Source organism: Neopsephotus bourkii, unplaced genomic scaffold (genome assembly GCF_033783945.1).
Source record: "Neopsephotus bourkii isolate Nb327-2 ecotype Australia unplaced genomic scaffold, CSIRO-AGI_Nbou_v1 NB_1328, whole genome shotgun sequence".
Classification (NCBI taxonomy): Eukaryota; Metazoa; Chordata; class Aves; order Psittaciformes; family Psittacidae; genus Neopsephotus; species Neopsephotus bourkii.
This window is the reverse complement of record NW_026901808.1, coordinates 4530525-4546213: the sequence shown is the minus strand read 5'-3', so window position 1 is coordinate 4546213 and position 15689 is coordinate 4530525. Positions and strand designations below refer to the sequence as shown.

At 41.2% G+C, this 15689-nt stretch overlaps 1 protein-coding gene and 1 long non-coding RNA gene across 15 annotated transcripts in view; both read left to right on the top strand.

Moving 5' to 3' along the window:
- Nucleotides 1-15689, top strand: part of MAGI2 (membrane associated guanylate kinase, WW and PDZ domain containing 2) — a 728751-nt gene that overhangs the window by 23901 nt on the left and 689161 nt on the right. The gene's annotated exons all lie outside the window — the stretch shown is intronic.
- LOC133219207 (uncharacterized) lies at nt 6880-10351 on the top strand. Its single transcript, XR_009727379.1, has 2 exons — nt 6880-8819; nt 9120-10351. It is a non-coding gene; the product is annotated as an uncharacterized LOC133219207 (long non-coding RNA).

Below are 15689 nucleotides of genomic sequence, written 5' to 3'. Positions count from 1 at the left end.
CTGGAGTGGGTGCTTCTTCCTGACCCCATCCCTTTAATAAATGTACAGAAAATGTATGGTCCACCTTTAACAGAAACAGCTTTTAATTTTCTATCTGATTACATGATTTTAGAGCTACATTTAAAAGACTTTCTCATCTCTTTTTTCTTCTTTTTTCCCTGGGACTGTACAGGCTGTACTGTAACAATAGTCATTTTTGTGTGAAGATTACTTTTACTCAGTAACACATCAGGTGGTTATGCAGTATCATGCCTGGAGTCATAGATGCACTGATTCTGGACATGTGGGTTTATGGATGTAAATTCAGCTGTGTCTGGCCTTTCTTGGGTTACACCTTGTGCGTGTCTCATCTTGGATTCGTAGTTCTTTTAGCCTAGGCAGGACTATTACTATCACACAGTTGGCTCCACATCATACTCCATGTGTAATATTAATAGATGGGTTTTTCTTGTAAAGGCCATATAAGTTTTAGGAGTTTTGTGTGTTTGTCTGGTTTTTAAGCTTGAGCTTATCCTTTAGAAATATGCACCATCTAGATTTAAGGTCCTCAAGGGATGAGAAATTCATGATAAGTGAAGTGTTCCACAGTTAATTATTAAAATTCTTAAAACCCCTTATTTATTTCTAGTTTATGTTTCTAGCTTCAGCTTCCAGTTATTAAACTATGTTAGGCATTTGAATGAAAATTTAAGAACTGTCTAGTATTAAAAGTACCTTCATACTTCTGTCTGGAGAGGAAGACTAAATTCGTCTTAACCTCCTCTGTGCAATCTACACACCTGAGCTTTAGTCAGAAATGTTCATTTTCCAGATCTCCAGTTATTTCTGTAGCAGGTTTTGAACTCTCTCTAATTTATCACCTCTGCTTAAAATATAAGCACCGAAGTCAAGCCTGGTATTCCACTAATGGTCTTTTGAAGCCAGGATGTGATGGTAAAATGATTCTGAATACTGTTTGAATATCCACCTTGTTACTGATGCAGTGATCATCTTCACACCAGATCACTGTTACTTATCCACCACTTAGTTATACTAAGTAGCTTGTTATTCTAAGACACAGAGGATGATAGGATTTATGCTCAATTAGACAACAGCTCTGCGTGAATGGAGATATGAATTGTGAAGCTAGACCTTGTCTCCTTATTTGCATGCTCCAATATGTGTGTGTGTATCATGCACAGTTAAAGTCTGTTGTAGATGACATGTAGAAGTAGCCACTCTGATAGTTGCAGTGGGAAAAAAAGGCAAAGGTCAAATATCTGACATTCCTTTGCAGTGAAAAAAATAATCCCATATTAACAAGCATGTGTTTCCATCCAAAAAACTCAGGAAACTGAATTATGTCATTACTAAGTAATGCTGTTTACTAGTAACCTAGTCATTAGTGGTGACTTAAGCCACCCTTAGGCACTGGCAAATTTCTGAAGTAGGGTAGTACAGGAAGACAAAATGGTGCTAGGAGATTAAATAATTATGAGTCAACAAGCTTAGGTAGGGCTCCTAATCACAGTTTGCTGTCACAGTTTGAAAGGGTAGTGAAGTCGTTGGTTTACCATATTCCACTCAAACGCCACAGCTGGTAAAGAGCAAAAAGAAAAAGGCAAAGTCCGTCTTCCTCTCAAAGGTCTTGCCACAGCTGCTTACCCAGGTAAATGCAATACAGCTGTCATACAGCTTAGGAAATCCATACTCAATTCTTGCATTAGGCAGGTCATGTCTTGGACTTCAGCTTCAGCAGGTCAGGCTTGGTCTTAGCTGGATATGGTAGGATGTTATGAGCTGCCCCTTTACCTAAGATAAATCAGTACCTCATGTCCAAGCATCTAGGGCAGCTGTGTAAGCATATGGCAGGTTGTTCAGCTATCCTGGGGGATAGTGTGTGATCTGATCTGATAGCTCACATAGATATGCCTTCTGGGTGGCCAGTTTGGTGATCAGCCATTTCTAGATTACTGTCTAGATTATCTTCCCATGGCCAAGCACATCAAGATCAACTAATACAGAAGAGGACGTGAGGGAGAATAGTAGTTCAGAGAATAAGTAGGTGGGTCTGCTGTGCATGGGGGAGTAATAATGGGCAGAAGGGGCATTAAGGTTGGACTGTAGAGATGAAGAGAAAATGTGGTCGAATGAGAGTCAAATGCAAGTAATGGTCAGATGAATATAGGGAGGGAGACAGTGGGGAGGGAGATGTGAAGAACAGTGGGGATTTGCAAAGGGCAGAGAGGGTTGGGGATGGAGAGTTGTGCTGCAGGGAGAGGTGGGAAGAAGGCTGGTCAGATACTGGATGCAGTGGCAGGAGGTGAGAGTGTGAATCTAAAGCTGCTCCTTCATGTAATCTGCACACCACTCCCCTTTGGCTTCCTTTGCATGGTTTACATACTGAAAGGATGTGATTTGCTGGAAAAGTTATTTAATCCATAAAAAGCAATTTAACAAGGAGACTATCGAGGAGATGATTAGGGCATTGCCAATGATGTGGCAGATAGGGATACAGTGGCTTAGAAATGTGAGTAAAAGAAATTTAGCAGCAGTATTTCCATTTGTAAAGTTTTTACTAGAGCACATGTCAGTATAACTAGTAATGTTTTTATGTCTTACCACAGTAGTACTCTGCACATTTATTCTACTGAGCAGCGAGTAAACGTAAACTATAAATAACTGGGGCTTCAGATAGTATGGGTTGTTTTCTTGTGACTTTTCAGATAAGATGCAAAATTGCCTCAGCAGATCCCTGCTGGAAAATGGCCGATTGTTCTTATTTCCCTGCTTTCTTCTTGTGAAGGGAGTTTGGCAGTACTCTGTTTTATTGTCTTGGGTCTACTGGTCCTTGAGAACAAAGTTCACAGGCCCGTATTTACCATCTGCATTTGTGAAGGGAGGCTTAGGAACCTCAGAGAATTATCCGCAACACCCTGTGTGGTGCAGGATGGGAGGTACCTTTGCTGCCCTCAGCTTATCTTTCTGCGGCTGAAACCTGCTGTTCTCCTGAAGGTACGATGCTAGTAGACAGTCAAGAGGCAGGGGCCACCTCTTTGCATAGCTGCTTGGGATACAGGTGATGTGCTTTGCCTTTTATAAGATGCCTAACAAAGGGAGGCATTTATATAGTGTATACGTATACATGTGTATGTGCTTATATATATATGCACACTAGCCTATAATATCTATATGTAATAGCCTACTGAGTAGATCCCTTGCCCAGGAAGTGGGAGGCCCAAGTTGCAAATACTCCTCTCATTTGCTGCCTTATAGTTAGATGCCCTCACCCCAATGCCACGCTTGTTTATATGATGAGAAAACACTCTACACAGTACTTCTGAAAATACATGACTGTGAAGAACTGAATATAGGCTGATCTGATGTCTCATTGTTTATTTTTCTTTAATGTTGCCTTTAAAGAGTGAAGTCTGGAGTTAAAATTGTATTCTACAGTTGTTTATCACATACAGCGGGAGCATCATACCAGATGAAATTCTGAATCATTTTTTTCTGGCACTTAAATAATTTGGTACATGAACTTATCAAAAGCCTAAAATTAAATGTTTTAAGACCATCCAACCCACTGCTCTATATATAAATCAACATAAAAAGAATGTTTTACTAAATTGTGCATGGTAGGTGGTTGCTCTTTTGAGATTGGGATTTTGAGATTTAGGTGCAGAATTTGCTGAACCTAATTTGTCATGGATCATACAGACAGAATCAACACAGTATCTATGGAAAACCTAAAACTACAGCTCTTGGCTCTTTATTTTTAGCATATCACCAATGAAGTATCTTGATGTAGTATGTGTAAGATGAAGCCTTTTTCAGTGTAAGCAAGGATTGCAAAATGTAATCCTGATTGCTGAACAATTTTGCCCTGCACAACTGAAGTTAAAACACTGAACAATCCTTTTTCATCTGAGAAATGTCAGAATTATGGTTGGCTCCACTCCTCTCGTTCAGTGACTGCCATGTGAACTGAGGTCACACCACCATTCGGTGTGGTGGCCTACTCTCGTTTTTTAAAGGCAGATGAAGAGTTATGCAGAACCTTGGCTATTGGTGGCTAAATGTATTACTAATCTTTCACATTCCTCTGATCTGACATGGAGAGTCATTACTGAATGAAGCCATGATGAATGATAGTTCATCAGTTGGGGGATTGGACTAGATGATCTTTTGAGGTCCCTTCCAATCTCTAACATACTGTGATAATCTCTTGACATTTCATATGGTCTGGTAGGGACATTGAGGAGCTGACCAGAGTGATGAACTAGTCTTGATTTATGGCTGATATCTCCTGGATTTGATAAATAATCAGCGTGGGGCCAGCATGTGGCTCCTATTAGCAGTCTGTACCTGGATAAAAGCTTACAGTAAGCACATTGAATATGCTGTACCATTGCCATAGTTGAGTTTTTATGTAAACAAATCTCTCCAAATGGCATAAAAGCCACTGGCATGGCTGCTTGGTGACCTTTTGGGATGGAGAGATTAGTACCATATTTCATTACACGTATGTACAGTTTACCAGCCGTGCCATATTTATGTAAATAATAAAGTTATAGCAAGTCATCTAAGTTCATGCTCCAAAATTGTAATTACTGTTTAAGGATCAAATTATTCCCTGGTAGCACAAAGATTATGGATATGAGCAGTTGTGAATTTTCTTCATTTTCAGCAACTGTGAGTTCTTTTGTAAGTCTGCCCTGAACTGCTTAGTGCACAGACTTGTATTAGGTCCGATTATGGAATATGGTATCATTCACTGCAGGAAATAAGCAGCATAGAAGGAATTTATAATTTCAGGGTAATTGAGGCTTACAGGACAAAGTTATGTTTTGTACTGTGTGCTACAAACTGAGACAGCACATGAATAATGGACTGGACACTGAGATTCAGGTGCAGTTTCACACCCACGTCTTTTTCATGGGTAATGTAGCTTTTAAAGAAATAAAATAGCTTAAATGCTGTGCAGACTGGGTTCACACCATACTGATTATAGTCTGTCTACTTAGGCGATAAGCTCCTTAAGATACAGGCTTTTTCTTTACACAGCAGCTATCATTATAGGTCCTTGATCTCAGAGGGGGGTTGTGCAAGCTCTATGGTACAGTCCCTAATGATATCTGAATAGCAGGAATACTTAGTAAAGCTCCTTCCTTCCATCACACCATAAAATTCTTTTTGCTGGAAGTCTTCTATATATAGAACTGTGAAGTGTTTAAAAATGAGCTCAGAAACTGCCCTGTGTGGGTGTGGAGTGTCCCCATTTATTTCCCTTTCAGCTGGAATGGACCAGGATGGCTTAGCTCTGGTTGACTTAGGCTTTTTTCCCTGTAACTGAATCTTTATTCTGTAGCATATAGCATGGAAAGTTAATGTAACTTTAATTACACTTTGTAGTTCAGTGGTTTATTCTTGATTATGTATCAGAAGTTACATGGATGGTAACAGTGGGAGAATGCTAAAAGGGATGGCTAATTATTTACGCTGTTTCTGAAATGCAGATTTCTAAATGGCCAATTTATTAACAGCACTTCAAAGTGTTCTTCTTGAAAGAAAAAACTAAATCTGCTCATGATGGCTGTCTCCAGCCAATCATGCCTATCAAATTTAAATATGGCAAGTCAGTGAGTCAAAAGAATACCCATCTAATCTGAACACATTTTAGGAAAGTCATGGGAGCTATGGATACACATCGTATATGAGAACTGGTCCTTAATTGGAAGGTTTTATATCCAAAGTTTTGGTTTTTTTTCGGGTAGACTGCATTTCTGTGAAAGCTGATGTGGGTTGGTTTTTAACGCATGGCAGTTTATTCATATAGATTATTTCTCTTACTGTAGCATATAGAAAATAACAAAAAAAATGAGGACTGTACAGTTTCTTTCAAATCTGTTGATGTTGGTTTAGATACAAAAATAATAAGGCAGATGAAATTAATTTGTTTCTACATAGGCACCCTCTGTGGTTTCTCTGTCAATCAATGAATTTTAGGTTGTGTAATCCATGTTTAAGCAATCACGGCTACATAGTTTAGCACCTATACAGAATTAGAAGTTCTATTAACATTCCGCTCTGTAGCAGTTATCTTACCTCTGGGTCACTGGCAAGTGGTGTCAAGTTTTGGGGCAAGACGTGGGAAATTTTGTAGAGTTAAAACCTTGCTCTCACTTTTCATGTCTGTAGGGACCTTTCCTGCTTCCATCGAAGTGGAGTCACTCAGCTTCAGGCAGAGTGCATTTGGCTGTTCCTAGCTTTTAGTTTCTTGTTGTATTTTTCTATTTTTGAGAGTAAGAAACAAACTTTAGAAATAGTAATCACAAAAAAAACCCAACCCAAACCAAAACGCAAACTGTATTTTTTTTAATTCTTCTGAGAATTAGTTATGTATTTCTATCTGCCAAGTTAAAAAACACCTAATGGATAAATTTGATATGTCAAGAAAGAATTGAAATTAATGAAAAATTAATAGGCAGCATCTGTCCTGGTGCCTCTGAGGAGAAAGAGGCACTAATGGTGAAATAATTGGCAAAATGCTTTTTGTAGTAGTAGCATTGTAGTTTGTGATCACCCGAAGTTATATAAGAGGCAGGATTTTTAGGGAGAGACTGTCAAACAATTATTGCAGCAACTGTAAGAAAAAGAAAGCTTTATTCATGTTTTGGGCACACAGATTCTTCCTCAGATCTGGTTTCTTTTTTTTTTTTTTCTTTTTTTTTTTTTTCAGCATGGAAAACAAGAATGTGAAGTCTGACTGTACAGATTGAACTTTTCAGTGTCTTCTCTTTTTTTTTCATCTTGTGAAATGAGAACCTCACACTCACTAAAACAGAAGCAAGCCAGTGTGGAGGAAGATTCCCACCCCTTTCTCTCTAAGATTCACATCCTGGAGGGTCCCGAAAGATCTTGGTTTCTCAGTGCTATAGAAGGCTTGGCAGCTTTTAGTCCCATAAAGTGAAACTCGCTGCAGTATGAAGTTATCCATAGAAGCTTTGTATTTGTGCTTCAAAAGACGGGGGTTTATATTCTGTAAAATGTGAAGAAAATACTTATCAAGTGAAGGTGATGGAGGAGCAGCCAGTTAGTTGCTGTGTAAGCTGACTACATGGATAGTGTCTGGAGAGAATTCCTACTGCTCTCTCTGCACCTGCATTGCAGTAGTAGCTAGACATATATATTTTTAATTGCTTTAATCTAAAAATCCCTGTTGGTCACTGTTAAAAGCAGAATCCCAGGTGATACAGGAAATTAATGCAATTTGGTGCGATAGACATTTTAGGTATAAATAATGGAAAAATATGACAAAATGAATGATGCAAATAAGCAAACAAAAAAAGATTGCAGTAAACACACTAACAACATAGCATGTGACAAGTCAAATCTAGACAAGTAAGAGCCCAGCTGCACAAAACAGAAGTGTCCTTGTGATGAGAGATGAGCAACACGAGTGGGGTGTGCTACTGATTTGAGAACAATCATTCTATTTTTGGACTGTTGTGACCAACTATGGCATAATATCTCTTAGGGAAGGCTATTATTGTTATATATGCACATTATTTCAGCTATACTTAATGTTCTACCAGCACTTGCATGATAAATCTATTTCTAAAGGCTACAACGAGGCGGTAAATGTTCATTCAGCAGCAAAGACAGCTGCGATTAGCCATTTAAAAAGTTTAGAAATAGAAGCAGAAGTTAATGAAAACAGTCTCAGATTCTGGCACTTGTATACAGGAATTCAAAAGGTGTGCAAGCACTGCAGGGGAGGGACATGCCTCTGTTGTGGCTTTGTGAAGAACATAGAGCAGTGTATTTGTCTGTGCTGTTCTGCACGAAAGCTGCAGAGTTGCCTTTAAGACCCAAACCCTCTGATTATCCAAACTCTCTGAGCCATTAGAAATCCCAGCTGGAGTGCCAGAAGTCAGCTCTGAGGACCAGGTAAAAGGTCTGAATGATCAGAATTGCCTGGAAGAGCCTGGTTTCCATGAGACTGAAAGACTGATGCCATCACCCCCACATGTATCTTTACATTATGTTGTTGGTCTTCTTCAGGACCTCTCTTGGCACAGGTGATCAACTGGTCCCAGGGGATATCAGTATCTGTTCTTCATATGGGAAGAATACACCTGGCACTACAACTTTGCCAAAGCCTCACTTGTGTAATGAACTCATTGCCTAGGAATATTCCATCGTATTGGTCACCAGTGCTTCATTAGGGCAGAAAAACAAGAGGAGGTTACAGCATGGTTAAGTACAGCTGCCCTTGCTCATGGGTGATTACTGCTTGTACACTGAGTATGAGATTTTGTAGGACTTGTTTTTGCCATTCAGTTTTATGTCAGGCTCTCTGTGGGGTGAAGAACAACTCTCTGGAGAGGACAGAACTGAAACATCTGGTATGCCCGCATTGGTTCAGGCCTGCTCTCACCTTTATTAAGCTTTGGTAAGCTAGATGTGGACTAGTCAAGATCATACCATCAGTGTGAGGGACCAACCTGTCTCCAGAAACACTGTCAGATCTTTGTAGCCATCACCCTCATCCTGAAACAGGCACCACTCATGCCTAAAACACTCCAGCCTCTAGTCTTTGCACTGGGACACCCAGTCCTCCTCTTCCTCCTCCTGCCAGCAGGCTCCAGCTCACAGACAGGACTCAACTATTCATCTTCAGACCATCACCACTTGACAGTTGGCTGTGAGCCCTCTGAATTGTATGAATCTGCCAGCTGATACGGAGGAGGGCTTGTTCCAGGCACCCAGCCCAGATCCTGCAAAAGAAAGTTCTTTCTTCCTCCTACTGGACAACAAGCAGGATTCAGACATTGGTAAGTCTAGTTTTGGGTCTCATGTTTGGGAGAGGGAGGGTAAGTTGAGGTATGTTTAGGTAGTTTTAAAGGGAGCAGCTCTGAGGCTGTAGTCACATAAAGCAAAGCAGGGACAAAGACAGGCTGTGCTCAGAGAACTTTGTGAGGTTTGGACCTAGCACCTTACAAGTTTGTTTTTCTCAGAGGAAGAGCAGGTTGTTCAGACTGTCTAGTATCTACTGGGCTATTCCTGAGTGAGAGTCTGACCCCTCTGATCAGAGCAGTCAGGAGTGACATCCTTGTCCCTTGCTTTCTTTACAGAGTCATCAGGCAGAGTGGCTCTGTGCAGTGGATTTTCCGGTGTCCCACTGCCATTCCAGCAGAAGCCCAGGTTGCAGAAGGTGCACTGTGTAACATTCCAGATCTCCTGGCTCCAGCAGACCTGTGCAATAGACACCAGGCCATAAAAAGGTTTACCAAGAGGGTGGATGTGAGCAGGAAGCATAGCTGCAGCAGGACCATGTAGAGTGGAGGCTTGGAGCAGCTGGGAGCTCATAAAGTAGAAGAACCTGGTGAGGCATGAGGAGTTCCTGGAACTTCTCATTCCAGACTTGAGAGCTTGGCTGCCAGTTTCCTGGGAAACTCCATAACCACCTATCACATGGAGACAGCCAGGCATCCCACACCCCTTCCAAGCAGAGAAAGTGTTTACAGTGCCTGGTCTGCTGACTCACTTGTGAGCCAGCAGTATTCTCGAGTCTAGGAAGTCTGCTCCAATGGCTGGGTTGATGGATGATGCAGCTTTGGAGGAGGCATGTAACAACTAACTGGTATCAGCAGTGGAATGTTCATAGTCTTTGGTGGGACTGAAGGTCACATGTTCTCTCTTTTTTTTTAATGTTTTTTATTGCTATTGTTGCCTTTGGCATTTAGAGGAGAAGCCCTGTCACAGCCTGGTAATTCTAATTAAAGTTGGTGACATATTAATTTAATAAGGAAGTGGACAGACTGATGAACCATTATTATAGGGCAGAGAAGACTAGAAGTGTTCACATTTTTAGTGTATTTCAAGATATGCTGATGCTGTAGATGTGGGTTTTTTAATCGGGTTGCCTTTAAGAACATGGAATATTTTTGTTCTTTTTCTCTCTGTCATCAGCCAGAGGGATAAAGCCTAAAGAGTGTCCCTTGGTACATGTAATTGTCCTTGCTTCCCAAGCATGGCCATCTTCCCAGTCTTTGATGGCAAGACTGTGCCTAATTTCCTCTGGTCCTAGTGAACAAGGGTACCCTGTATGAACATTTGTGTACGGGGCAATTCTACTTGTGGACTCTGAGTGTGCTGGGTGCAACAAGAGCAGCTGTCCCAGTTTGAAATGTTTTCTCTGTTTGTTTATCAGTGTCCTGTTGTAGTAGGTAATCCACGGAGTTAGGTATTGGTTGGCTTTCTGGTCTACTCCTTGCCAGCAGCTTTTCTGTATAATGCAGTTGCCTTGCACTTGTCAAACCAGGAAACAAATGTGATAACAAATAAAGGTTTGTTTTCTTTCACTGTACAGTGTATTACTGTTCCCTGTACTCAGTGTCCTTTGGGAAGACTTGTAGGCTTACGACTGCCTCAGCCGTCCTATGGAGTTTAAATGCCCCTTGTTAAGGGTTTGGGGACAGTTACAGGGTGAACTGTTAAGTTTTTTACAGAGACAAATGAGGAAGCTGCTGTAATGAGGAGAGAGGCAAATGCTGGCAAATGTGTGACTGGTGTTTTCTGGGCAAACCAGTGGACTTGGGAGGCATCTGGAACTTTTGCTGCTGCTGCTTGTGCTGAGTGCTGAACAATTCCCCACAACCCTTGGGATGGATCAAACTTCCCTAAGTTGTAACTACAGAGTTCAAACAAGAATTTTTCTACTAAAAATGTTTTGAATGGGCAGACATAGGGAACTTTGACATTGGTTAACTTAATAAAGCTGCTGTCCGTTTTCAAATAAAGCTGCTGTTTTCATGGCAATTGTCAGAAAAACAGCCTGTTTTCTCCAGGTCTTCTTCAGACAGCAGTAGTCTGCACCTGGCTGCATCAGAAAGACAGATGTGAAAAAAATGGGAAGAACTGTTTAAAAAACAAAAAACAGGAGTTTGAAAGGATTGGAGAAACAGGGGAACTTGAAGTTGCAAAATAAAGCTGATGCACCATGCTGTCATAGGATCTTGGTGGTGGTCAGGAGGCTTTGCAGATCCACGCTCCTTTGCAGGTGTGGTGTCACTAGAGCAGTGTCCAGGGGTCCTAGGTTGCTGCTGGGCAAGGACTGGAGTACCTCATCCTCAAACAGACACAAAAGGTTTTTAAGGGCTCCCCATTTTCTTTGCATATATTTGTATTAAGACCATTTCACAGGAAATGCCATTCAGCAGAAGCTGTGACTGAGCCTTGTGGGCACTGTGGTCACTGGACAGGATCGTACATGCTGCTTATGGAGTGAGGGAATGGATAGCTTTGACAGTGACGAAGGCAAGAGGAAATTTCTGTTCTGTGGCAGGAACCGGGTACCAGTGTGTCTCAGGAAGTACATGCTGGAGCTCTGAGTGTGTGTGAGATGTACATGGTTTTATCTGTGGAGTTCTTACATCACCGTGGAGATTTCTGAAGCCTGAGCACATGATGGGTTTATATCCCTTATCATCGTAATGATCATGTATTTCCTCCAGTAGTGCGGAAGGGGAAAATATATCACATTTGAACCCTTACTTGTTACTGCATCTTTGCACATCTTCAGTGGGGAATTACAGTCAGTACAGCATGGCCTTGCAAGCCTGACAGATCTGCTGACAGCATAAGACTTTAGAAGCCCTTTAAAATAAACCCAGTGCCTGTCACTGCAACACTGATAACTGCACTTTTCCATTTGCCTGGCCCTCCTGGAGGGCCTTTAGTTCCCTCCTGCTTTTACTGAACCTTGCAGGTATTTACCTGTCATAGCACGGTAATGCAAGCAAGAACAGTGTCAAGGCAGGAGGACACTGGCAAACTGAGCCCTTCTTGGTGGATAATGTGATTACCTGTGAAACAGGCGGATGCCAGGAGAGCTGAATTGTGAAGTATCTGGGCATCCTGAAAGTCTCCTCTCTGATGTAGTACGCAGAACACCAGGTCAGTAATATAGACACAAGGGGCCAGTTGAAACCTGCAGCTCTCCCTTGCAGTTCTGGGGAGGTTCTACCTACTAGTGCCATGCAGGTCCAGGGTGTTCACCCCTGGTGTCTTACTGGTCTCTTTAATAATTCAGGTTTAGTAAGAGTGGTAGACATTTCACAGAATTAGGTAGGTAGTAGCTTCCATTACCTTTTCTGTGTCAGAAGCCTAAAGAGTTTCAGCTGGGATGGGGCTGGGGGGATGTCTGCTCAATGTTCTCAAGGTGTTCAGTTAGACCCAACTCTTCCAGTTTCTGGTTTAATGCCTTAATCATTACTTTATGTTAAATATGTAATACTTGCCTATATATTAAGGATGGATAGTGGCCAAGTCTTTTCTTCCTTTGAAATAAAGTGGCTCTGTCTTTTCAGCTGGACTGAGCATGGCACCTTTGGGGCATAGTAGGTAACCTTAGAGCAAGCTAATGAATTACACGTCTTTGGGCATATAAGCATATGAGTCTGAATTATTGCCTGCATAGGCACTAGCTCGTTCTGCTGAGGCATCATGGTGGTGACTTCAGATATATGCTGTCTAGAGACCTCTAGATGCTGGTTTGGTTTCCTGATGTAAAATAAGATGCCTGTGAGATCTCAGGAGGCTATGCAGTTAAACAGGATTTCTGTGGCTTGTTCACTTGGATTTGTTTAATCGCCTGTCTGTTGAGAGTGGGTAGTGGGACTCCTGTACTTGGCAAAAGGAGTTTTGAGGACAGACTATTAATAACTGTTGAGTATTTATGTAGAGCTTTCCTTATTAATGTCTTCTGAAATGTAAGAGTGTCCAAATGCTTACATGGTTATAGATGATTATAAAAATGTACTTAAAACATCGGTATAGGGGCAACTTGGATATCTGTGTAGTGTGGCTTTAGGATCTGACCAATAGGTTAATAGGGGTTTATATCAGAACAGAAGGGAGAAGTTCTAGCCAAATTTGTGCAAGATAATTACCATGAAGACAGCAAAAAATCTTGAGCCTAAATATAGGGATAGTGATATTTTACAGAGTTAATGACTGTTCTCTACAGTTAATTTTTCTAATTAAAATCTAGACTCCAAAGGGGGAAACAAGGACAAACCCTAGTCTCAGACACTGGTGTGTGCAAACCAAAACCTAACTTGTAGGTTCAAATTCCTACAGTTTCATTGTACTCAGTGATACAGTAGTCTGGATCTACCTACTTTCCCTGGGTTTGTAAGTGCCCTTTGGAAAGTACCTGATACCGTTCAGGTAATTTGCCACAACAGTTCTGATAATTTGCTGGGTAGATATTCTTCGTCTGGAGCTTCCTACACAAGGTAGTTTAGCTGCAGCCGTGAAGAATTACCTCCAGTTTGTGAGAAGTTTATGAGCTACAATGGAATCTTAATCAGCCTCTATAGATCAGAATGCTTAAAAGTGAGATCTTCCCAGCTTTTAGATGCCCCAACTAAACCTACCTCAGGCAGCCTCGAGGCACAGCATGAAATGGGAGCTGCCTCAGGTACTGAGTTATATTTACTTTTAAAACACATCCATAAAGAGCACTATAGAAGATCCTTCATTTGTGCTAAAACTGAAAAGCTGTCCAAAGTTAAGGCTCTGTGGGAGATCTTACTGAGGGTACCTCAGAGACAAACCTTCCATCTCACTGCTTAGTGACCCTGATGCTACCAGGTGCTGAGTACCTTCAAGTTCCTTTGCGGTCAGTGGGAAAAAAAACCTCGCATCTCCTAAGACCAAGCCTTTGGTCTGCAGTATTGGCACATTCGTGCTGTCACTATATGTCAAATGGGATGGATTCCTATGTTGATGCCAAAAGGCTGAAACTGTGTGTCCTGGAAATACACATGATGGAGGATGAAGGAGCTATTGCTTTGCTTACGGGGGTAGGAAAAGCTTTAGAGCTTCTCTTTGAGATACCATAGTATTAATATGGATTTCTCTTCTGTGCTTAACATTTTCTAGCTTGCAGCTGAGTCACTGGTGCTAGTTACCTCCTGGAGACTGGAGGCTCCTTCCCCCATCTCTTCTGTCCAAGAGATTCATAGCCTCCAGTCACCCCAAGTTTTCTGATCCCCTCCCTTTATTAGTTAAGTGTGGATGTCTATATGCAAAGTTTTTATATGCCTTGAACTCAAACAAGAATGTTACTTGCATTAATGCATGTGTTTCATGGCCTTTCAGAGTTATGTGGAGAAGACAGCCTTTCAAGAAGCCTTAATGCCTTTCCATATGGAGACAGTGCCCTATGTATGCGTTTCCATATGGAGGCAGCGCCGTGTGTACATGACGTTTGATTTCTTTTCAGTTATGAAATGTCTTACCTTCTGGTGTATGTTCCTTTATTCTTTTTCTCTTTTTTTTTTTTTTTTTAAAGGAGCAGAATTAAGATTTACGGAACTTGATATATTTGTAAAGCTGGAACTTTTCTTGTTCAGTTGAAGAAGTTGTAAATGTAATTATTCTGTAACAGGAGAACAGATTCCTATATGAAATTGGAAATATTTGCTGGGAAGGCCTATTTCTGTCCTTAGAATAATAATATAGAACTATAGATTGGTATAGTATATGACTTACAGAATAAGCAACAGAACAATACTATCAGAAATACTTTTCGTGTGTGCTGGGTGTAATTAACTAGACCTTTTCTGGTCCAGAAATTAAATCAGAATTGATAAACATAAATGGAATTGTCTGAACTGTAAGGTTAAATTGAAAAACTCATCTTGGGTTTACTGAATCTTAATTTGATTGAGGTCACCCCTTCCCTCTGTCAGGGGATTTATTTTCCTCGACCTTAAGCAACTGGCTGGAGTTCAGATGCTGGGACCCAAGGTAAAATCCAGTGCACTGAAATCTTTAGAGGCTAAAAGCTCACCGACCCAGACAGCAATCCAGCAAATTTACTTTAGAGGACTGCACAACCTAGTAAACCTTTCCTAGCCTGAAAACTTCCTGGATACTTATTATGAGGAGATAAGCACTTACTTTCTGCCTAGACTGTATTTGCAACTGGATTTAAGGAGGGAATCCTACCTTAGCTGGGTCCCTTGAAAAGCCCCAGACAGACCAGAATTTAAATGACTGTATGCTTGTCCATCTTTACATGTTCTCCAAACAGCACCCTAAACACTCAGCTCCTGTGACCTATAGGGGTGAGGGCCATATCAAGGCTGATGACACGATAGATCATCATTTCTTCTGGAGGTTTCACCAGATGTGAAATGAGGACAGGCAGTGCTGCCAGGGTCAGGGTGAACATTCAGGCATGCGGGTTGATCCTTTTGGTTTGAGTTGGCCTGGTGGGATAGGTGGCAATGTTGAGCAGAGCCATTTTTTCCTTTCTTCTGTTATTCAGTAGTATCCATTAGCATCTGTGCAAAATCAGGGCGTGAACAAACAGTAGACTCAATACTGTGTTCCCTGTAGCTCTGAACAGGATATGCACCACTCCCTTTGTAGGAATCGTTGTGTGATAAAGATTCAAAAAGAGCTGTGTGCCAAACATCTTTTCCTTTTTGTTTTTTGCTAGTATTGCTATTGATGATTAAGCCCTGTTTGCAGCACACCGCAATCCCCTCATAATTTGGCTGAATTTTGTTGTTCCTAGTACTTCATGAGTATTCAATTGTTGGCATGACTATAAGCCCTGAACCAGATCTTGAAGTGATGGAAATAGGCTACGGTGCCTCAGCAGTTCCATACCAGGAGTTGTGCTT